Genomic DNA, 24,866 nt, shown 5'->3' with positions numbered 1-24,866 from the left:
TGATAGATTCAAAGAGATCTAGATAGCAGTTTGGGCATCTTGAGTCAGATTTGGGGGCCGGTAGCTAACTATGATATGTACAGGGGTCTTGTCACTGGTTAACTGCACCTGGAGTGTCTCCTGTGCATCATACTGTTTGTCCAGCCTGGAGGTGTTTGTCTTTAATATATATTGAAAGTCCACCTCCTTTAGCTTTACTACCCACAGTTTGGGCTCTGAATGTATGATAGGATGAGGTATGGCTGAGGTGCTATCCGCATCTTTGAACCAGGTTTCTGTGACTGCGCAGATGTCAACATTTTCCAGGGTTGAGAATGCTTGCAATGAGTGCAGTTTCATGTTTAGACTACTAACGTTTCGCAGCATGACCTTTAATTTGTGGGGTTTTTTTTAATTTTTATGTTGGTAGTTTTAACCTCATCACTTTTTCTAAAAAAGGCACTATGGGGGAGGCAGCCTGAAGCCCAAGTGAGATAGATGCAGGCCATCTCTGGAAAGCATTGTGGTCTGTCGATCATATCTTCCCAGGGTGTCAGGTACTGGATCCCTCTGGAATGACACTAGAAATTAAGCCAATTGTTAAAGTCAATCATTTTCTGTTTGTATTTAGGCATCATTCAGGGTGACGGTAGAATGCTTCTTATCTCATTGCTTGTATATGTTTATATTTTACATGTATTTTTTGTGATATCTTAAAAACAAGAAGAGTACAAGTGCATTATATAGGCATTCCCTCACTTGTTCTAATTGTAAAGGTTTTAAATTTGGTATTTTGGATACTGTGGACAGATTTGAGGGGGGTGACTGGAAGAATTTATTAAGTAAAGAAGAGCTGGTTTGGCAACTCAGGCTAGCAGCTAATTTTCCACCAGGTATAAATTATTCCTTGACAATACTTCCAGCCCTGAAAGAAGTAATTTAACATTTTTACATGCATTACTGAGCCTGCATTTTTAAACATATGCTGAAGATATTTAATATATAAGTGTTTTATTTGTAAAAGGCTAAGTTGGCTTGAATATTAACATCCTGTGTATTTAATATTGTTCATGTGACCATTTTACATGTAACTTTTTTTGACAATATCATTAGCTCACTTTTATCTATCATGTAACATGTACTGGTATAAAAATGGTACTTGAATCAGTGTGCATAACCAGGAATCAAACACAAAACCAGAAAAAAATGAAACAGTCCAAGTGTACACAACAGGTCCACACCAAAATAAAATTCTTATTTTTATTCACCAGTAGATTAAGCACTTTCATCAGCTTATAGCTAAAGATTTCATCAGAATCTACTCAAGCATACAGAAAGGTAACTTAAGTAGTTACAAAACACACCACCTGACCAAAAAAAAAAGGGGGGGGGGCGTTCATTGAAAGATTGCACTGTGTTTAAATTTTGAAAGTATGACTTAAGTAACAATTGATTAATTGGTAAGGTGGAAGAAGGAAGAATTTTATTTTGGTGTGGACCTGCTGTGTACACTTGGACTGTTTATTTTTAGCTTGAATCAGTGTGCTTTATTCTGATGAAGTCTTCTATGTGAAAGACGAAAGCGCTTAATGTTGGTGTGTTTTTACTGCAGTAAACAGAGTTCGTATACAGGCTTGTTTGGTGCGTTTTCCATTTGGTTGCTGGTCTTCTGTGAATCACACTGCACCAGATTTTTGGATTTTGATATCTTTATTTATGGCAACATAATTGTCTTGATTATTTAATGATTGATTTTGTTTTGTTCACAAGTTATTTTTTCATGTTTGTTCAGAGAGAAAATCTATGAATAATTAAACAATTGTAGAACAATTGATAAAGGAAGATAACCTTTTTTAAATGCTATATTTAATTAATTAAGCATTTGTTAATCATATAAGTGGGATGGTCCATAGATTCTTGACCCTTTTCAGTTATGACACCCAACTAAAATGGCAAGGTTATGTCCAGCATATACATACATTCTTATGTGTAAACACATACACACATATGTACACATGGATACATATAAGATGCTGCTGCAAGTCATTTAAGCACTGATATCATAAAAAAATAACCACAACTCAAAATGCCGACAAAGAAACCTGCATGCTCCAAGGTCTACACTTGTACCATGCAAATTACAAAACTCTGCTTTTGAGGGAAGCACACCTTCCTGCCCCCTCACACCCCCGCTGCTTACATATACCAAATCTGAGATTATACTTTAGCAGGAAAAGGGTATATGTTTTCATCCCCACTTTTACAGCTGTTTCACACTGGACTGTCAGTCAGATGTGTCGACCAAACTGAGTCAACAGAGCATCTGTCAACAAAACAGGGAAGCAATATATGGAGGAACCCATGTATAACATGCTAGTTGATTGACTACAAAAAGTGTTATATGCATAAATATGTGTATATATGTGTATGTGCATGTGTATGGATCTATTTTCATTTTTTGAATTACTAAAATACTGAACTTCACAATATCGAGACCACAGTGTCGAAAGTGCAATATTCCGAAAGTTCATGTTCCTGTAGTGCTTAATGCCAAAATTGCAGATTAAATTGCATTTCTAAGGTTTGAATAGAGTACTGTGTCTTTAAGGATCTGTACACTGCACTTAAAAAGAAAATGGCTGGAGGTATGTTGCACACACCTAGATATATATATATATATATATATATGCACATGCAGTGCCCATAGCCACGCCAACCTTCTGTAAATAACATGTCCCTAAAAACAAAAACATTATTATCCAATACAATGTCAAGCAATGTACAAATCAACCACACTTTGTTATTCTCCATCCCCTTGTCACAAAGCAACTCTCTCACCTTCTCTATACCCCATTCATTGGGAATGACAGTAAACAACGACTCGATATCTAGTCACAAAATAGCAACCATGTTCAATGTCTCTCCATTTGGAGCCGAGCATATTCAAAAAGGTCTTAGTATCTTTCAAAACTGTTGAACAACTATCCAAAATTGTATGTACATTTTTCTCAATATATATATGGAAAGGGGTTCTATGGCCCATCCTTTACTAGAAGCAGTAGGGTGCATTGTCGGATTTCTCAAGCCCTTATGTATTTTTGGTAACCCATATACTATGGGTATCAAAGGATGTTCAACAGAAAAATAATTAAAGATGGACTCTGATATCATACCAGTGATCAAAAGATCAAATACAAAAAGGGTACTCTATCTATAATTCCTTTGACCATATTAATGGGCATGCATTTGTGTGTGTTATGATCATCAAGTAAAACCAACATCTGTTTGATATACAGTTCCTTATCTAACAGCACTATACCCCCTTCTTTATCTGCAGGTCGTATCTCAATAGAAGGTGGTAGTTTCAAATCTTGTAGTGCCTGGTATTCATGATAGTTCATGTTAAAAAAAAACTGCGGTTTAACATTACTAACAAACGCCTCCCTTATTTGTTTATCACAGATTTCTACAAAGGTATCTATAGTAGCATTATTCGGTAGAATATATAGACTAGGCTTTTTAACCAAGCACTGGGCAGTCATATCTTTCTCAAACATGGCTTTCAAAGTTCAAGTTCTGCCAGATAGTCTCAGGTCTTTCAGTACTTCAGCTAGATCTGCTTTCTGACCTGGAACAAAGCTCAGTCCTTTATTAAGCAATGACAGTTGCATATCAGTAAGTGTATATGATGAGATATTAAAGACTAAACCTGTTTGAGTCTCTTGCTGTTCTTGTAGTGCTCGTTTGTGCTATGCATTCTCCTCATTTCCCCATTCCTGGTGCGACTTCTGGAGTGACCCCTTATCGGTAGTGGATTGTGGAGTAAAAAACGCTCCATTGGACGTAGCACCAATAATGTGCTACAGATGCCTTTAACCTTTGCTAGTGACATTAATGTGGTATGTGAGGTTATTAATAAGAACTGGGACATTTTGTCTGCAGTTGAAGGGCTTAAAGGGGTGATAGGTGAAAAAACAAACTTTACCTTTCACAGTAATAGGTCCTTGAAAACCCATTTGTGTTATAGAACTGCTGATTATACTGTTTCCTAGGTCAGAGAGAATAGGTACTTATACATGCAGGAATTGTATGGCATGCAGACATATACACACGGGAGGACCTTTTACACATCCCAGTTTAGGCTTTAAGATTGACCCCAATATCTGTGTCGACTGTAGGACCTGTAATGTTATTTATTTTAGCTATTTTATTAAATGTTTTTCTTTCTATGTAGGTAAAACGAATCATTGCCTTAAGGACAGGATACTAGATCATTTTAGGGACATCAGGAATATGAAAGAGAACAGTGCACAAGCATTTGCATAACATGAAGGAAGGCATGGACCACACATTTAAGTTTTTATTACTTCAGATTGTAGCTGCTAAGAAGAGAGGGGGAGACTAAAAATGCTACTGAACTAGTTGAACAAGCATGGATTTTGCGATTCCATGCTGACAAATCTCAGGGCTTGAACAGCATGGTTTTACTTAAACCCTTTCTCAAGGCAAAGCCACTGAAGCATTGATTTTATTGTTTTTAAGAGTTGCTATACAGCGTTCCTTTAAGTAAGCTATGTTTTAATTGTATGATGTCATAATTAGTTTGATTGTTTTAGTATTTAAATGCGATGCTGTTTGTTTGATTGTAGTCTGAAGAAGCGGTGTATCCGTGAAAGCGCTTACTCCATTAAATGCTTTTGTTTTTAGCCTTATTACAATCAGTGTTATTGTTTTTTCTTAGTACATTTTGTTTTTTTCCACTGGTTGTTTTATTGGTTTGGGAGTTTTATTTAATAATAACTAACGAAGAAATGTATAACACTACTAAATCTCAAAAAAGTAAGTTGTGATTATAGAAGGATATGTCTATTATTTGGAACATATAATTTGGTAAAGTATACTTTGCGTGGTGAGTTAAAACATAGAGCTTCGGTTTTCACGCAGATGTGGGCGTGCTGTGGGTGTTCACCCTTTTCCTCAATGTAGTGCTATCTCAGAGTTACTATATTTAATTTGCAAGGGGTGTGGGGGATGCAGGGGGCACAGCCCCCCTGAAAAAATATAAAAATAAATAAATAAATTACATTTCCAAAACTATTGTGTAGTGGGCTTGATCAAGGCAGGATTTGTTAATGCGCATCCATTGGGGTTCAGACGTACTGCATATCCCTTTGTGTAACAGTTGTGAAGTGTTAAGTGAGTTCTTTAAGTTATTAGATGTTGTATTCTGTTCTGAAATACAGAATGTGCACAAACTATTTATGTTTGTGGATTGAATATTACACAGGTTTACTTCAGTGTATGTGCAAGATGTAGGGGAATAATGTAACCTCACCTTAGAAAATGTCGATGTTTTAAGGATTCAATGTTTTGTTAGTCGAACATATACACTTTTGGTATTGTGATAGTTCGTGTTTACAGTCTCAATATTGTGAAGTTCGGTATTTTAGTAATTCGAACACCTAAGCATCGAAAGCTTACAATAGCGAATGGCCAAATAATCGAATTCTTTCCTTGGGAAAGAATTCACGTGGCCGTTATCAGGGATCTGTCCTTTCACCAATGTACAGCGATCTCGGAGTTGGTATATTTAGTTAGGGGGGATGTGAGGGGGCACAGCCCCCCGCTATCGATAGATGCGATATATATATATATATATATATATATATATATATATATACACACACATTTTTTTTTTTTTTTTATTTAACATTTGTTTACCAGGAAAGTCCTACTTGGAACAAAGCCAATTTTCATTGGAGGTCTGGGGAGAAACGCTCCAGATGCATGTCTTTGAAACATGGGAGGAAACCCACACAAATACAGTGAGGACATGCAGACTCTGCATGAAGGCACTTCAGCTGAGAATCAAACCAGAGAATCTCTTGTTGTGAGGCAACAACGCTACTGCTGCACCACTGTGCCATCTTATATATACATATATATGTTTTGTGTGTGTGTATATATATATATATATATATATATATATATATATATATATATATATATACACACATGGGATCTGTACAGATCCCCGAATGCACTTTCCACCAAAGCAGAAATCACTGAGCATACTTAATCGAAAGTGCTGCCGAAGCAGCACTTTCGGATAAGTATGCTCATTGTGCCAGTCATACTACAGTGCGGATAAGGGAAAATTCCCTTCTCCCCACTGTAGTGTGACCTCGGAGTAAGATTATTAAAGTAGGGGGGTGTGGGGGGCACAGGGGGGCTTTCCCCCCCTGCATAGAAGTAGGTTTAATGTTGTTTTTTTTTTTTAAGACATACTTTACCATAAGAGCTTTTTCGCTGAAAGCGCTTTCAGTAAAGTATGTTCGGTGATAATGGATTCGGACTTTTGATCTTTTGATCAAAAGTCCTAGATCCATATTTATGGGCCTATATTACATATTCGAAGTTTAATAACTTTGAACATGGAATGTCCGAACCATCCTGTTCGAAGTTAAAAAACTTCGTCTATGAATAAAAAACAAAAAAAAAGAAAACAAAATAAACTGTTGTAAGTAGGGATGCAAGTACCCCTGCACACACCCCGCTACTTAAATATACCAAGTCCGACATCACACCACATTAGACAAAACGGAAACCTCCCCATACGGAGATTTCCATTGAAACACTCGAACTTCTGCAAATTCGAACTTATGGTCTCGAACATATGAGGTTTGGACTTGCAGAAGTTTGACTGTCTGATAGGAACCCTATATATATGTATATAGACACACGCACATTGATAGATAGAAAATATTTTGTAGCTATTCAACCAGCACTTATTTGGAATTTGGAGACAACTGGTAAGTGGAGCATGTAGACAGTGACTGGAAGTCAGGAGTGAACCCCACGCCCTGGAATTAAGAGGCAGAAAACTAACAATTGAGTCACCATGTGTACTGCAGTGTTTATATGAATGTTTGCTGTTGTTGCATTCTTAATATATTTCTTTGTGTGTACTGTGTTCATTTTGATTTCATCATATTACTATGTATGCATAATATATGGCAGTGTTTTTCATAAACCTGCAGCTGTAGCTTGAAACCAAATACTGTAGGTCCATATAATGTTGTATTTGGATATATATAGTGTGTGTAAACCCGCGGTGGTGGTGCTGCGGTAGCGTTGTCGCCTCACAGTAAGACGCTGTCCGGTTCGATTCTCAGCTAGAGCGTCTTCTGCGTGGAGACGTGTGAATTGGTGTACCTTCGTTGAAGGTTGTGCGTCAGGCCTGGCAAGCCGGTATGTAAAAATCAACTGCCAATCATTAGCGGACTGGAGTTCCGCTGTGGCGACCCCTAACCGGGAAAAGCCGAAAAACACAAACAAATAGCGTGTGTGATTGGTTTTCTGTGTGTGTGTGTCTGTGTGTGTAATACATTTGTAGTTATGCTATAAGAGGCATAACAATGTAGTATGTCTTTGGTGCTTACATTACTTCAAAGATTAGGTTTAGGGGTTTTGCCTGTACCTTATTTATGACTCCTACCTCTCAGCTGTCCAGACTTTTGCAGAACGTTCCAGATTTTGCCTCATAATTTTGCTCTGTCTCTTACAAAATGCTGAATTTTCAGTAAATCTTTGAGGATTCCAGTTAGAAGTGCTAGATATTAGAGGTTCATATTTTAAATTGTTCAGAAAATGTATGCTGATGCAAAACATGTTTTCTATTAGCTTTTTAAGTAGATTAAAGTAGGATTAATTTCCCCCTGCTGTTGGGCTTTTCCTCATTATTTTTGGCTTTGCTCAAAATTATTGAACAAAGAAGTTGAGAGGTATGTTGTGGCTTTGCTATATTTTCAGATTATATTGCATGTGATAGTATAGAGCACCGGTTTTCTGCACACCTTTCAGAAAATGAGCGGTACATCTTGTATATGTTTAACAAAACTTGTTTTAACTGTTGGTCTGGGGTGCTTTATATCCAGTCTGTGTTGCACATTGCATGACAAGCAGACTGTGAGAAACCTTTCCACATGCTTAATTTTGTGTGGTGCATTAATTGAATTGGATGCCCCTACTTACCAAAGGAAGGATGTTCTTGTCCTGCCTGGATTTTTTTCCACTGAGAGAATATATTATCTTGTAATGTGCATGGGAACACTTTCCATGAAAATCAAAGCAAACCGTATCTGTGCAATAATATATACCGTGTGTAAACATGCCCCTGTTCATAATGTTAAAGTTGCATTTATAGCCTGTTAATAACATACAGAGGGTGTTTTTTTTACCTTTTCTTTTGTACTACTTTTAAACATTGCTGAAATTGGTGAGGGGAAAATGAAACAGAAAATTCCACTAGGAGAAATAAAGACCGCCAGGAGGAGAGAGGCAAAAAGGTAGAGACTAGATGAAAGACTTGATGAGATTAAAGAAAGAGGAAGGAGAGGGGTGTGGATTGCAAAGAGCAGATGTGAGATAGGGAGATGAAAGAGAAAGGATGATAAGAGGCAGAAGAGAATAGACACATACTGAAGAGAGAGAACCGTTGTCATGGGAACGGGAAGAATGAGAAAGAGAGGAGGGGAAGAAGGAGAAAGAGTGAGACAAAAAGATTGAAGCGGCTGATAAAAACACCTGGAAAGCAAGTATAAAGGAGAGACAGGGACTGTGATTAAAGTCTGAATAGGGGCTGGGAATTCAGGACGTTGTCTAAGGCCTGTTAGATTGTTGGAATAAAAAATAACTTGAGTGTGGAAACTTTTATTAAACGACCATAGCAAATTTCTTGCTCAGAAAAATAATTTCATTGATGGATGGGCATGTAGTGCTGCTTTATTTAAATACGTATTTTATAAATTACTAATAATTTTATGAGACAGACATGTTTTGATTTCTTATAGCTGGAAGTGAGAGGAATTGTTTTTTTTAAATATGCAAAAGATTCACTGTGGTGGATGAAACATGGATGCAGTTTCCTGTCTTTTAGGATGGCAGGGGCTGCAGGATCTCTACAAATGTATTGCAGTTACTCAAAAAATAATCACTGTGCAGCAACCAGTAAGTTAAAGCCATCCAGCTAGTTTAGCTTTCCCAGGACATAACTAGTGATTTGCCCAGTGGTAGTACTAATAGCATAATCAAATCAAGTCCATCTGAGAACACAAAACAAGAATAGTATGTAAGTAGAATGCATGTAGGAAGAATTAATAAATAGAAAATACATATTTACAAGAGAAGAACTGTAGGATGTAGCAGCAGATTAATAGTGTACTGATGCAGAATGTAAGAATAGTTGTGAATCTTTCTTGTGTTTTGTTAACTAGTTATATCTTTTTGAGTAGAATGCTGTTTAACATAAGTTAACCTACACAGAAAAATGTCACAGTTTAGAATTAGGAGTATTTTTTCTGAGTAGCTTATCAATGCAAGTAGCATATCTTTGTAAGGAAATCCATAAAGACAAAGATAACATGCAGACTTCACTCAGACAAGATCCAGAAGCTAGGATCAAGCCATAGACTCTGGTGCCAAGAGGCAGCAGCACAAACTACCCCTTAACTATTTCATCCAAGTAAAAGAAATGATTTGTCCAGCCCAATGATCTAGATGCATGGTGTCCATTTTTGCTGCTGGCAGCCTGAGTTTAGAACCACACTTGTGTTTCCAGTAGGGCTGGCAGGGGGATAGGATGAAGTGGTCATCAGCCAGCTGTCTTATTCTGGGGGGGGGCTGGTTCTTGTGTAACCTCTATTGGAAACCTGGACCCTCTCAGGACATATCAGGTTTAATGCATGTTATATCCTGACACCACTGTAGTTATCTCTTCTGTTAGGATAGTTAGTTGACTAGCTGTTACAAGTATGGCAGTTCCCATGCTCTGTGCTTGTGGCTTTGTATCAGAGCTCTCACTCCCTGGGCCTAGTAATTGTCACTCCCTGGGCCTAGTAATTGGTATTTATTTTTACTTATATATGTTTGGTTAACTGGCCTAGTTCCACTAGGCCAGTGGCCTCTTTTCAAGGGAAACCTAAGGAAGCATTCTTATTGAGTAATTGAAATTTGGCTAAGTACACTTCCTCTGCTGTTTTCAGTAAGAGCTGTGAGATCTTTTACATCCATATAAGGTACCACCAACTCCAACCGATGGGACCTTGGTTTAACATCTCATCTGAAGGACTGCACTCTCAGAAGTGTAGCACTTCCTTAATGCTGCATTGCAGTGTCAGTGTTGGAAAATTAATCCCAGCACCTGGTAGGAACAGAATCCACAGTCTTTTGATCTTTCAGCACCCAAGGCAAATGCACTGCTTGTTGAGCTACTGACACTAAATGTTCTGAGGTCAACTTTTGGAGGAGTCAGGGCTCACGCAGTAAAAGGTCACACTTGGAGTACTCAAAAAGGAGCAAACAGAGAATTGAGGCACAAGCAAGCGCAGAAGCAGAGCTCAACCTGACACTGAATGGGGTTGAGAGTATTAAAAAAATAAAAGTAGTAGTTTACATGGGTCTACTTTAATTAAATGAAAGCGGAATCCGCCAACACACAAACAGCGAAATGTGGAAACGTCAAACGCACTAAATAGCGAAATTGGAAATGTCGAATTGTCATAGTTGGCCCGTCTGCAATATAGCTCTGTAAGGTAAGTGTGCGATAGTTACGGACCTTAGGGTTAGGTTGCGGGTTAAGGTAAGTGCATAGATAGGTAATGTATGTAAGGTTTAGTGTAGGGTTTTGTTAAGTGTATGCGTGTGGAATATTTACTTTGTGTGGGTATAGTTTTCTAGGGTAAGTGTGCAGTAGTTACGGACCTTAGGGTTAGGGAGGGGTTAAGGGTAGTGCATAGATAATTGTGTATGTGGGGTTTAGTGTAGGGTTACAAGTGGGGTTTTGGTGCTTTAATTTAGTGTTAGTAGTAGGGTTTTGATTAGTGTATGTGTGTGTTTTTTGTTGTTGTGTTTGCGTAGGTAGTATGTTACAGGCAGTGGGGTTGGCCAACTATTGCGGTTTCGATGTTTAAATTTTGCAGTTTTGCGTGTTCGACGTTATCGCGTTTCGCTGTTTGTGTCGACGGATTCGTATTTGACGGTTTCCGCTTCCGTTTAATTAAAGTAGGCCTATTTACATCATAAGAGAAAATAAATGTACTAGTTATTTTGTGAAGTTTCTGTTACCTGTTATTAGTAGATCCAGTACAATAATGTAATCCATTTTGAAAACTGCTTTTGACTCCTATTTCAGAAGTTTAGTTTACTGATCTAGTAATAAGGTTTATATATTTAATATAAAAATGCTGCACTACATTGTTTTGTTGTTGATCTTCTGTGATAGAAGTTCAGAATGAGTTAAGATCTGTGGTACTGGTGACATTGAGACAGGAATTATGCATGCTTACAGTCACAAGGTAGTATATTAATATTGTACCTGTCCTAGTTACTTTAAAAATGCTTTAGTGTCTGCTGACTCAGAATGTATGTATACATCAAGTTGCCTGTTTATTCTTACTTGTAGTCTCAGACCTCCTTTTTTCTAACTTTTTTTTTTTACTCTTCCCTCTTCATCATCACTTCAGGTTACCTTCCCCATCATTCACTCAATCCACTTGAGGGATGAAAGGCAGACCTGTGCATTTCTTAATCAGGGTGAGTACCCTATGCTCTATTTGTAATTTTTCTCTGGGTGTGGGACCCCTGTCAGCACTTTTTTTTCCCATGGGAAATGGTGGTTTGGATGAGACTAATGTGATGGTTTGTAGTCTCCAGCACATAACTTCCTACCCCTTCAGTGCTTTATGACTTCCACAATGATTTATTTATTTGACATTTGTTGACCCGGATAGTTGGACTGAGCTGTTGCCCTTTTTCAGCAGAGCCATGAGGAGAAAAACTGCACAATTATAAATATTAAATAACAATGATACAGTAACTAGAATAGTACATCATTGTTAACTAATGACAATGTGCACTCTTTAGAGTCAGAGAATATTGAGAGAGAAAAAAAAACATTTTGATCAAGATATTTGTTAGAGGAAATTCATTTAGGTAGGTAGAGTATGAAATATAGTGAGAGCATTGTGCCAAAAAGGGGCTAATTAAAACCTTTTAAATGCAGTTTGAGGACTTTCAGAGGATTTAGCTTTGGTAGCTGGGATTTAAAAAGCAAGCACGAAAGATTTGCTAGAGGGGGTGTAGTGAATAAGGATGAGAGAGGAGAGGTTAGTTTGAAAGGGAGTTGATTTAGTAGAAAGGTTGGCTGCATATTAAGGGTGTGTTTGTGTGACCATACATGGTAACCTCCTAATAGTGCAGCACTCCACTGAGTGCAGTATGGAGCCACAGCAGCCTGTACAGCCATGGCCATAGAGCCACACTCCTGTATGGGATAGCGTAAGCAGTGAGCTAATCTGCTTCCCTTCCCCCAAAATGGATAAGCCATCTTCAGCCACTTACACAAGTCTTCCTCTGCCTGGTTCCTGTGGCACCCCTACATGCTAACTGAACATGGATCATCTGTGTTGTAGTAAAGGCTGGATACCATGGAGCCATATTCCACTGCCTAGCCTGTTCTAACCACAAGCCAGTCCTGTATATTCTCTTCCAGTACATCTCTACTCTATTAGATATTTACTTTTTAATTGTTTGCTTTACAGTTTTTCACCTTACACACCTCATGGCTTCCTCTACCCTGAGGCTCCACCAACAAATGCATTATAATACTTACATACATGTAATCTTGTTAATGTGATTTAGTGATTTCTGCTCATGTAGCTCCATCCAAGGCGTGTGTCTCCTAGCTTGTCAGTACTTTCTAGCTACCTGTTCCCCTTTCTGCATCTCATTGGCACAGTTTAGAAGGATTTTATACTAGAGGCATTCTAGCATAAACATATTAATTTCAGATCATTTACTGCTTGGTTGTATGTACATTATTCTAGGGGTACCAAAATATTTGGCAGAATACATTTCTTTTCTGGTTAGCATCTAAAATTAAGAGGGAGTAACTTGTACAAGAAGACTTCTGTATTTACTGATCAGTAACTATTGATAGTAAAATTCACCAGTTCTTAAACCAGTTTACTGTGTCTGAAATGAACAGCATCACTTGTACGCACCCTAACTAGCTGTAAGTGTCCCTGGCTGTTTTTATGTTCTTATCCAACAACATAGCCAGCACAGGCATTATGCGTACCTCTCAGTTGTCCAGATTTTCACAGAATGTCCAGATTTTTGCTTCATATTTTTGGTCTGTTTCTCATAAAAGTAATTTTCTGGCAAATTACTGGGATGATCTGAGAATTGACATCCGTAAATAATGACATGTATTTGAGTCTCAGACTTCAAATCCTTCAGAAAATTCATGTTAACACAAACACTGTTATTCTAGCAAGTTTCTAAGTTTATATGAGTAATATTTAAAATCTGTCCCTATTTTTGGGCCTTTGTTCCTCCATTTTGTCAGGCTTTGTCTAGATTTCTAGCACCAAGAGGTTGAGAGGCATTTATATTAGCCTTTGGTAGAAGTCATATTTCTGTCTTTGCAGTGCAGGATCATTTGATAGTAAAAATTAAATAATAAAAATAGTAAAGAAATAAATACAGCATTTTTCCTGACAAGAAATATTAAAAATTTCAGTGCTCAAATGTTTATAATGTTAATAAAAACGTTTGCCACTGCTTATTTCATTTATCCTAGATAATTCTATTGAGTACTTCAAAAGTTCGTTCTTTGGTTTACTTAAATAACAAGAACCAATTAAACATAAAAAGGCAAATTTAAAAAAATGGTACTTGATTCTTGTCTGTTTATTATTATTATTTTAATACCAAAGTGTTTAGGTGATTAAAGATTGTAACATTTAGACTTTGGAACTTTAGATGCTTGTCTATACCAAAGTGATTAAGCCTAAAGGCTTGTCTCAGTAAAAAAAAAAAAAACAAATAAAATCATTCTCCATCCTTTTATCAAGAATTTAGGAACAAGGTCATGTCTCTTGTAGGAAGTGATTCTTCCTCAATTAACAAAAGAAACATCAACATAGTCTTTTGAAACAACATAGCACAGCTTCTCAGCTCAGGAAGGAAATCCCACCCTTGCCCTTTACGAAACCACTCTGTCCTTGACATTGCTAACAATTTAACTGAAAAACTGTAACATCTTTTCCTCTACCCGCCTATGTACCACAAACCATCGTATATAGAGAGGAGACACTTGGTATTTTTACTTTCTTTCCATATTCTACCTTTCTAATTTCACAGAAGTTACTTACTAAGCTGAAAGAACACCTGCCTTAAGAAGTACCTTAGCTTGGCCATTGAAGGCACCGATTATCCCATCTCAGTGTTGATCAACTGTGTGGTCAGTGAAACTTAATGTTCATAAATGTTAGCAGTCATCTGTGATGCTATTCTACAAAGGGGGCTCATTCCTGGAAATGTCCAGTCAGCAGCCAGTTGTACTGTTAACTATTTGAGAAAGTGTCCGTAAGTAATGCACTACTTTCTAAATTATCATAGCCTTCTCTCGGTAACCCAACAGGTTTTTCACCTGGATCACACCACAGAGACAGTTTTACTAGTCTGCTTTGAATAGCTACAGAATAGTTTATTCTCAGCATGTTATTGCTTCATCTGCCTTGAGCAGCTGAAAACATTTGGTATACACTTCTTATGTCTTAGAGATGTAGGCATCAGTCCTGGTCCATGGTTCACAAGATATTTATTGTACTGCACACAGGTAGTCTGCCTGTCGGATGAGCTGAACCATTGTAAGAGTATCCCAGTGCTCATTCCCAGAACTTTAGGGACTATTATTTTAATATATTCATCAACAGCATGGTTTCTACTCCTCTGTTGTGCACATTGTGGAGTACTACTATGGTCTGATCTTGTATTCCTCCAAATCTTTAAAAGAAGTTAACTCTTGAGTTACAAACATTGCTACTTGACTCGAGTTTTCTCCAAAATGCATACAAAATACAAGCCATGTTGTCCATTAACAGCATATCAGACCCTGACTTTGTTTTTGATTTAGTATTTTGTCAACGTCTGGTACTCTGTCAGGTAATAAAGCGCACAAAATTACTTGATATAGTCATTGATCATAACTTAAAATTTGATCTCTGTGTTTACAAAGTTATTTAAAACAACAATGGTAAGTAGTTCTCCTGTGTAGTTCAAAAATGTGTCTTGCACTGCTACTACGTACCATGTCTTCTTTATACTGACTATGTACTTCCAATCTATCCACTTTTTGGCTTTCAAAACTTAAGGCAAACTCAAGGACAGTTGAGAGAGCATTTAATATACTGATTATGTGAAAGAACAGTCAGTTATGAGATTGCAGAATGGTGAGAGTAAGTAAACTACTTGTTACTCCCACAGTTTTTGACTCGTTCAGCTGGGATATTTAAAGATGTTTGGTGTGGGGGTGCAGGGAGGACCGCAGCATTCAAGTTCTTGTTTTTTCATTGTGAAAGTTTGCTTTGCCTGTTCCAATTTTTTTCATTTACTTATAGTCTGATTATAAACTCTTTGAGCGTTCTCTATGAATGCAATATAATGGCCCATTACAATCGCCTTGATAGTTGCCAGTTCATTCAGCAACGTGACCAGAGATAGGTTGCAGTCACAGTACCTGATCAAGTTCACCAAGTCGACAAAACTGTCTTGTCACCCCTGCTTCCCATCTGTATTTCTACCCACCCCAAGCCTATGGGCATTTTTACTATCTCCCTATTTTGTTGTTATGACTCCTGTGCTTCCTTTCCATTTGACAAATACATGTGCTGAGTACTTTAAGTACCATCTGCGTATGTGTTCTAGGAATGTTTTGGATAAAATTGGTCCTTAAAAACATAAAATAGGTAAGCGCTTTCACTTTTGCTTCATCAGACCATATGGTCTGATGAAGCAAAAGTGAAAGTGTTTACCTATTTTGTTTGGTAGTAAAACAAGTTTTTATCTTCAGGTAGTGTGTTATTCCATTGGTCGTTTTGTTTTACATTTGGATTTTGCATTTCCAACGGCATTTTTATCTCAGTCTGTGCACATTTCTTCAGTTTCTATAATTTTTTAATTTAACTTGTTCTTGTTTTCCAGTTTTAACATTTTTACTCAGAAAATGTGATGTTACTGTAGTGGGTTTTTACACCATATCTCTTTAAAACTGCTTCTTAGCAAGGGAAAATTACCTGAAAGTTGTAAACTTGTCATCTTTTCTTAATAAGTATTGCTTTTTTATTTTAACAACGTTGGCTACTGCTGTTTCTTACCTTGTGTGATAAATTAACTCAAATGGTAAGAAGACCACACAACAAAAGACCCAGTCAGTAAAAACAGATTGTATGGTTACAGATTATTTTATTTACTCTGTAACAAAGAGGTAACAGTTATTTTCTTTGAGTAAGTGTGAACATACTTTACAAATAAAATCTACAAGATAATATTATCTGCCTTTCTTTTACTTCCAGGTCTTGGTGCATCTGTACATTTCTCCTGTCCTCATACCTCTCAACTGTTCGGATTTTTACAGAATGCCCAGACTTTTGCCTCATGTTTTTGGACTGTCCCTTATAACAGTTGTAGTTTTCTGGGAAATCACTGAGGATTGAAGTCACCAAATAAAGACATATGGTGGAGTTTCAGACTTCATACCCTCCAGAAAGTGTAAGCTAAAGCAAAACCTGTTATTCTAGTAACTTTATAAGCTTATGAGTGATATTTAAAATCTGTCCCTGATTTCTGTCCTTTCTGCCCACATTATTTTGGCTTTGTCCAGATTTTCACTTAATGGTTGAGAGGTAACCCTACCTTTTTCTGGAAAAGTTTGCATTTTAAACTGGTAGCCTTATGTCAGTCCCTTAATGATTATAGTCTGGACTGAACCCTAGTTGAAATATTGCTGGTGACTTTTAAGTATTTATCTTTCTGGGTTACATTCATAGCTCCTAGCAATCCTGGCTTCCATGTCTGACATCCTATCAGATAATATTCCAACCTCACAGCAAGAGGTCCTCCTCAGCTGGGGTGTCTTCTGTGCTGAGTACATGTCTTTCCTGTGTTCACATGGGGTTTTCTCTGGGTATTCTGGTTTCCTCCTACATTCCAAAGTCATGTAGTAGGTGGACTGGTCACTCTAAATTGGCCTTAGGTGTGAGAGTGTATACATGTATGGAGAGTAGAAGAACAGTAGCAGCAGGGCTAGCCACCCAGCAGTGTCAACATTGGCTCTAGATGAGTGTTACTGTTGATGTGATATCTTAATCCCATGTAACAAAATGGAGACAGGCGTTATGGATGGGTCTATCGATGACTAAAAATTACTTTGTCATCATATTTCAATAGACCTAAGTTTCTGGGAGAGGCTACCCCAAGCTTCACTGCTTATCACAATGCTAGCACATAACAAAGACAGTAAATTATCTTACCTGACCTAAATGAGTAAATAGCAGTTGCCTGCATGTGAATGACATAATCACTAGTGGGCTGTATAGCACTAGCAGCATTACTCATAGGTTCATAGGTTGGTACTAGGCTATCAGCCCTAGGGCCTATACAAGCCTAGCCATAACAATTCCCCTGGCTATTTCTTCCCACATTATTTACTTTCCTGGACCCCTGTCTAGCAGGACGACTGACGTGATCCCTAGGGTGAATTTCCTTTCTCCCATCCAATTGTCAAGGTTCCTCTTGAAGAGGTCCAAAGAGGCACTCTGTGTGACATGTATGGGCAATCTATTCCAGAGTCTGGGGAGTTTCTGGGTCAGGAACCTATCCCTCCAGCATGTTTTGTTTATTGTGATGACAAGGTTTAGATCCCTGGAGTGTGTAGCTCTGAGGGATTGGGATTTCTTTAAGTGTAGCATGTCCAACAGCTCTGGGTTTGACATGGCCTTGTATGTTAAGCAGAGATCGCCTCTGAGTAGACGATATGTGACAGAGTATAGCTGGAGTTTTTTAAGGCGGTCAGCGTAGGGCATCTGCTTTAGGCCTGTGATTCTTTTAGTGAGGTACTTCTGAGACCTTTCCAGCTGCTGCAGATGTCCTGAGAGGTACATACCAAATGGGGCGTTGTATTCTATAATGGGTCTAATGAGGGATGAGTACAGTGGGACAATGACCTCCTTCTTTCTGGATGAAAAGCCCTTCGTGATGAGGTGTGCCACATAGAAGGATTTCCTGACTGTTGTGGCGATGTGGTTATCGAAGGTGAGACCACTGTCCACCTGTGTCCCTAAGTCTCTTATCACACTTTCTGTGTTTAGTGTACTGCCACCTATATGGTAATTCATGGATACGTGTTTTTTCCCAAAGGGGATAACAATACATTTCTTGGCATTGAGCTTGAGCCCATGGCTCTGGCACCAGGCATCTGTTTCTGTAAGGCCCTTTTGTAGAGTATCCACATCATTTGGGGATTCAATAATGGCTCCCAGTTTGCAGTCATCTGCAAACTTTGTTAGCCAGAGTCCCTTAGTGTTGACCTGTACTTCAGAGAAGTAGATGCCAAACAAGTGCGGCCCCAGGACTGAACCCTGAGGTACTCCACTTGTCACTTGTCTGGAGCTGGATTTGAAGTCTGCTACTTTTACAGTGTGGGTTCTGTCAGTAAGCCATTTAGCAACCCATTGGGTGACATAGGGATTAATGCCCAACTTAGTGAGTTTATCTATGATTCCAGAGTGGGGGATGGTGTCAAAGGCCTTGGCAAGGTCTAGATAGGCTGTGTGGACCACCTTACCCTTGTCCATGGCTCTGGAGACTGATTCAAAGAAGTCAATCAGGTTCAGGAGACAAGATTGGCCCTTCACAAACCCAAACTGGGTGGGGTCCAGTGTTTGAAGGTTGCCAATGTCTTTGTTTATAAGTTCCATGATAATACGCTCCATGGCCTTGCAGATAAGGCTTGTCAGACTGATGGGACGGTAGTTTCCGGGATCCAACTCTTCTCTTTCTCATTATTAGTGGCCAGTCCACTATCATAATAGTCTGGTTCTGCAAGGGTTTAAACAACTTCTTTAGATTATTTCCACTCACAAAATGAAAAGAACAACTTCCTGTATCGGAACTGGTAAAAATAATACAAACAACTAAAAAGAATGGATTCTGAGTGGCTGCAAAGTCCAGGATATACACTTTTTTAAACTAAGAACACGTTAATTAATTAAAACAAAAACATGTTGGTTAAGAACTTTCGTCTATGATTTAGACATCCTCAGAACCAAAGTGCCATAAATAAGAACCATGTTTAAAAAATTCAGTGGAACAGCTAATACCAAACACACCTGTGTTTCAAACCAGTCACACTTCTTCTCCTTCTTCTTTCGGCTTTTCCCAGTTAGGGGTCGCCACAGCGGATCACCTGTCTGCTCATGATTGGCAGTAGAGTTTTTACGGTGTCTGGTTGCCAGCCCGGCACCCAACTTCAAACCAATCACACTACCATACGTAAAACTCATCATCCACACCCCCTGGAAATGATGAATTAATACATATTCATAAGTTTAAAGTAATAAGTAAAAACTCCAGATTGGATATCATATAACAGAAGCCCTTCTTTTGAGTTCACTGTAAATAGAAATGCACTTGTTTAAACCCGGGGTGTTGGCCACATTTAACTTTAATTGCCAGAACATCTTTCATTCCACCAAGCAATTTTGCCAATCCCCTGTTAGTGCGTAAGCCTGTCCTGCTCCAAAATAAACACATTTTTTTAAAACCAGTACATTCCAAAGAGTGGTTCGTCAATGTGTTTTTAGAATCACCCTTGTGTATACAATACAAATGCTGGTCTCACAAGAGGCTGTGATCGTTGTAGTTAGGGTGTTCCATGATTTGGCCACAGAGTAGAAATAAAGGCTTTGTCCAGCTGATTTACTGTGTTTATGCATGGAAAGGAGTTGATTGTCCTCTGATCTTAGAGGCCTTTTAGGTAGATTACTGTGGTGTATAGAATTGAAGGCAGGCACTGAGTTTATTAAGTTGTGGGTAGTTATAACTTGTAAAAAACTAAGATGGTGTGGTAGTTCAAGCCATTTAAGAGACAGCAGGGTAGTACAGTGATGAATGTAGTAAGTCGCACTAGTTGCAAGTTTAGGAATTTTGTTGTAGCATGATTCCCGTTTTGATATTAGTGAGACATGGAGGCTGGTGAGAATAGGAGTTCCATACAGTTGTGAAGGTTTTAGGTAGGTGGTGGTGGTGGTGAGGGTGGTTTTGGTAGCTGTATTTAGAAAAAGGTTGTGCAGCAGAGCATCCCTAGTTTCTGATTTTTTTTTTTTTAAATATTGTTCTGTATATGAAGATCAAATTTAAGATTTTCATCTATTGTCACACCTAAGAGTTTGGGTATGGGGACCCACTTCATTTTTCTGTGTTATTGTTGGAAAGGCCTCCGCTGAAAATGGACCTGTGTCTAGTCGGAATTTCCTGGTAAACAAACAAATAAATAATACAGTAGACACCTTTGTATATAGTTGGTTTTGTTGTGTGTGTGTTTTTTTTAATCTGTTTACTTGTTTAAATAACTAATTACTATATACATTAATTGTTAGATTTTATCTAATTGTTAAATCTTGATAATTTTTTTGAAAAAATACTATATTAAAATGCACTGCTGCTGTAAAAATGTCATAATTTAATCGCTTTAACTTCATATGCAGAACAAACACAACAGGGGCATGCAAAACTGATTTAAATGTATTTTAAATGTACTTCCCTAGATACAAAATGTAGACCAAATGCATTGTTTTCAAGCTTCCAAGTTTCCAGCATTTCCAAGATGTTTGCAAAATAACTTTACAAAATTGACCATTTGGTCACAGGAAGAGATAATATGATGACAAATACATCAACAGCTAAGCAAATGAGATTTAATTGCATAAATTGAATGGTGAATATTCAGTACAGAACACAGTGATTGAAACTGTAGAGTCATTTAAGGAGATTGGTATGTAGAACCAGCTCTGAGTGTTTCCTTATCATATTAACTAGTTGGCTAGTAATAGCTTTGAAACAGTAGGTTACATAAAAAGATTTATAAAGTCTAGAAAATCTGAAATGCTGAAATCATTGTAAGTTGTATTAGACCCAAACTAGAGTAAAAAATAATAATATGAAATAATATGAAAATCTTGTAAGCAAACTTGCATAAGAAAACTCGAAACTGTACAGTGAAAATATATCAAAAGTGTCCATGGATGTGACAGCGTAAGCTTTTATGAAAGATTAAAATGTCTGAACTTGTGAGGTGTCATATATAGAGAGCCCGGAGTATGCACTTCATCAGGTATGTATGGAATTTAAGGAGATCTGTCCCTGGGAATGCTTGGGTTCATCAAATAGCAGGAGAGAAGCATCTGACAACCTGTACAGAAGATCACATAAGAATGAGAGAGGTACTAATTGGTTCCCAGAGAGTAGCTGATGCTTGGCCTATATAAACAAACTATATTAAAGCAGCATAAGTTTACATTTTTTCAAGAACAATTTGGACATGTATTATGGGGTTGACTGTTTTGGTTTGTTGGCAGACTAGAAGGACATTATTGCCCATGTCTGAAATATTTGTGTGTCTATGTAAGACAGTTATGAAAAATGTCTTAAATTTTACTTCTCTCAGAGCACTCACTTTTCTGGTTCCTTTGGTTCACAGGTGAGTACTACACTAACAACCACTCATCCCAAATCTCTGGCAGGTTCTGGTACTCTTGATAAGAGTAAGCTGGGGCTTGGGAAATGAAACGTTTAGAAGCAAGGGCCAGGGAGAGTGGATGGTTTACAGGCTGCCCATCTCTATTTGAGCCATGGGTGCCTATAGTAACAGTTTATAATAAGAATGAGATAATTAGGTGCACTTGGCTTATGTTGGATGTCATTATTTCTAAGAAAAATACTCAAAACGTTGTGACTATCTTGTTTATGTCTGTAAAACGTTTCCCATTTGTTGAAATTTGTTTATGAACTTCTTTTACTAAACCTTGGATGCATCTGCAGCTATAATCAGAGGCTGGCACAGATAAAATTGTAGCCTTGTCCTGTGTTCTGTTAAACAGAATGGAAGTCTTCCAGTTACTTTAGTTTTTTTTTTTTTTTTTTTTGGTTGGAATGTTGATTCTCTGATCCAGCACAGAACCAAAAACTGTAAAACAAAGGAGATGTTTTTTAGATTTCTCTATGGACTTTCTGTATGTTGTTGGTGTTGACATGTCTGGACAGAGAAAAAGTCTACCGTTTTGTAGTATAAGACCTTTTCACCAGCAGCAATCTGGTATAGGCCTGTCACACAGGCTCATAGCCTGCAGGAGAGGGCATATGTCATCTTTGACTAGATCGTTAGATTTCAAGAACCACAAATACTTTTGGTCATCTCCCCTAGCAGATATAAAAAAAGCTCTCAGAATGATGTTTCTTTATCCCTACTTCTGCTTCTGTTAATGGGATGACTTTTTTCCCCTTGCAGTTTCCCTTCTCCCAAGTAAAGGATTTAGTAAACTGGGAGGAAAATATTATTTACATAACCTAAATAGTGGAAAAAGGCTGGCCCTGGGTTCATACATGTAGTATGCAGAGATGGATCCTGTGTTCATACACATAGTGGGCAGAGATGGGCCCTGGGTTCATACATACATTGGGCAGAGGTGGGGCCTGGATTTATACACACAGTGCGCAGAGGCATACACACACTATGTTTAGTATGCAGCCGTTCAGGATTGTGATTCATAGATATGGATCTTGCTCTGTAATGGTGGCATCCAGAAGACTCCTATGCCTTATGAATTGGACACAGAAGCACATTGTACATGATAAACATGATGCTTCAGTGTAGAGCTATAGCTGGTTTATGTAGCACCCATTCATTTGCCAATCACATCTCCTAACACGCTGCATCTGGAGCAGCTGCCTCCTTTGCCCCACCCTAGCTATGCCTGTGTTTCAGTGCCCCACAATAGTTGCTGTACTGTCGTTCAGAATCATATCTGTAACCCTGCAATAGGTGTGTTTGTCTGATCTGTTGTTCCTGCCATACCACAGTGTCACAGACCATGCCCCATAGCAGTTCAGTAGAGCAGCATGGGAGCAGACTGTGTTGTCATATGTACCCTGCACCCACCTACACTAGTCAATGCCCAATAATGCACAATCAACATGTGCCTCAAATAACTGCACGTGACCTGTTTCAGATATAAGGTGTGCATCCTACACCAAACCTCATCCACTGTGTACCACAGCTGGAGCCCTTTGCACGGTGAGGTTACTTTACTTTAAGGTGGTATGTAATGGCTTGATTAGGCTTGCTACTTTGTGTGCCCAGCTCACCTTGTCTCCTTCACACACCAAGTAACCCTCCCTCTTCTCATGCCTGTGGTTGTCACATGACTCTGTTGTGGCATTCACTGCCCTGCTACCAGCTAGCATATGTCATATGATTTCTGTAGATAACGGTTTGATGATCAGAGATTTGTTAGTGTGAGTTCTGGAATAGCGAGACTGACTGAAAATGCTGATTTACATATAATAAATCCAAGATTGTGATTTCTTGGAATATTCCCTCTTTTCCGGGTGTGATGATCTCAGAGTTCATATTTATATTGAAGATATATATATATATATATATGTATATATATGTTTGAGGAATATAGGGGTTTTGCATCCTGTATTCTAATGATACCCTTGCTAGACTGCACATGAGGAAAATCCATTAGTATATAGAATAACACATGGTGTCAGCACCAACACACTTGAACCACAAAATAAAGCTTCTCCCATGCCTGAAAAAGAAAATTAATTGCTGGATAGAAGCCTGCCTTCAAGACAAGTGAGTCCCCTTTCAATTCATATCAGGCAATCAGGTCATGACCTCAGATGTCTCAGACACAGCATGGTGTGCCCATTCCAGCAGCCTTCAAGTTCAGAGCTTATGGGAGTCTACTATTCTTCAGACCCACATCAATCAGAAGGAAATGTCAATATTCTGGGACATGATGGCATGTATAAAATTATGGAAACCAGGCACCCTTTTGATAAAACTAGACAGTCATTAGGGATTCTATGTGTCTCGTGCTGTCAAGAAGAGCTCCTGCTCCTTCCTGAGACCTTTAACTTTGTCTTGGCACTTACTTTTCCACCTTTTGAACCAACAGGGTCTGCAGATATGAAATTCTTTACTTAGAAAACTTTGTTAATGGCCATCACCTCAGTTAGTGGAATATCTCTGAGCTGCAAGCTCCTATGCATACAGATCCTTCCCCAGGTTTCACCAATCCATCTTTTATGCCTAAAGTTGTCACAGAGATCTCATTGAGTCAAAGCATTCATATCCTTGTTTTTCCTTAAACCACAAAACAAGGGAGAGAGAATCCTTCACATTTTGAATGTCAATAAGCTACTCCAGTATTATTTGGATAGGACAAAATATTTCAGAAAATCAGACCAATTGTTTGAGGCCTATATACCTAGCAAAACAGGCAGCCCAGTTAACAAGCGGACTGTCTCCAAATGGATTTCCAGTTATGTCAGGTTTTGCTGCAAGCATCATGGAAAACCGGTGCCACAACATATTAGAACACACACCACTTGAGCTACTTTGGCTACTGCTGCCTGCAGCAGAGGTATAACTACAAAGGAAATCCTGAAGGTAGCCACTTCGCCCTCTGTTCACACCTTTACCAAACACTACAACCTCTCCTCTATTTCCTAGAGCTAAAAATGAGTCTCGCCTCTGCAGTCCTGCAGGGCCACCTAGCTTCACCTCTGCTCTTTTCCAACCTCCCATCCTTAGCTTTGGGAATTCTCCCAAAGAGTTAATACTGCAACAGTGAAACACAGTAAACATAATACAGTTGTGTCTACTTACCATAAATGTAGATTTTCGAGAGTCTTCACTGTTGCAGTAGTATTTCCCTCCCTGCCTCCCCCTTTCCCCTTTTCTTACTTTGGTT

The 24,866-nt window shown here is 38.4% G+C and overlaps 1 protein-coding gene across 7 annotated transcripts in view; it reads left to right on the top strand.

Annotated features, from left to right (window-relative positions):
• ZNF710 (zinc finger protein 710) overlaps positions 1–24,866 on the top strand; it is a 914,149-nt gene that overhangs the window by 478,698 nt on the left and 410,585 nt on the right. For 2 of the 7 annotated variants that reach the window (XM_044078290.1, XM_044078295.1), the window contains one exon: positions 11,502–11,571. The exons of the other annotated variants lie outside the window; for them this stretch is intronic. The gene's annotated coding sequence lies outside the window, so the exon portion shown is untranslated. The remainder of the gene's footprint in view (positions 1–11,501; positions 11,572–24,866) is intronic. 7 annotated transcript variants of the gene reach the window in all.

Source organism: Protopterus annectens, chromosome 7.part0 (genome assembly GCF_019279795.1).
Source record: "Protopterus annectens isolate FY-2018-M chromosome 7.part0, PAN1.0, whole genome shotgun sequence".
NCBI lineage: Eukaryota > Metazoa > Chordata > Ceratodontiformes > Protopteridae > Protopterus > Protopterus annectens.
The sequence above is the reverse complement of the archived record's forward strand: the minus strand, read 5'-3'. Positions and strand labels throughout refer to the sequence as shown.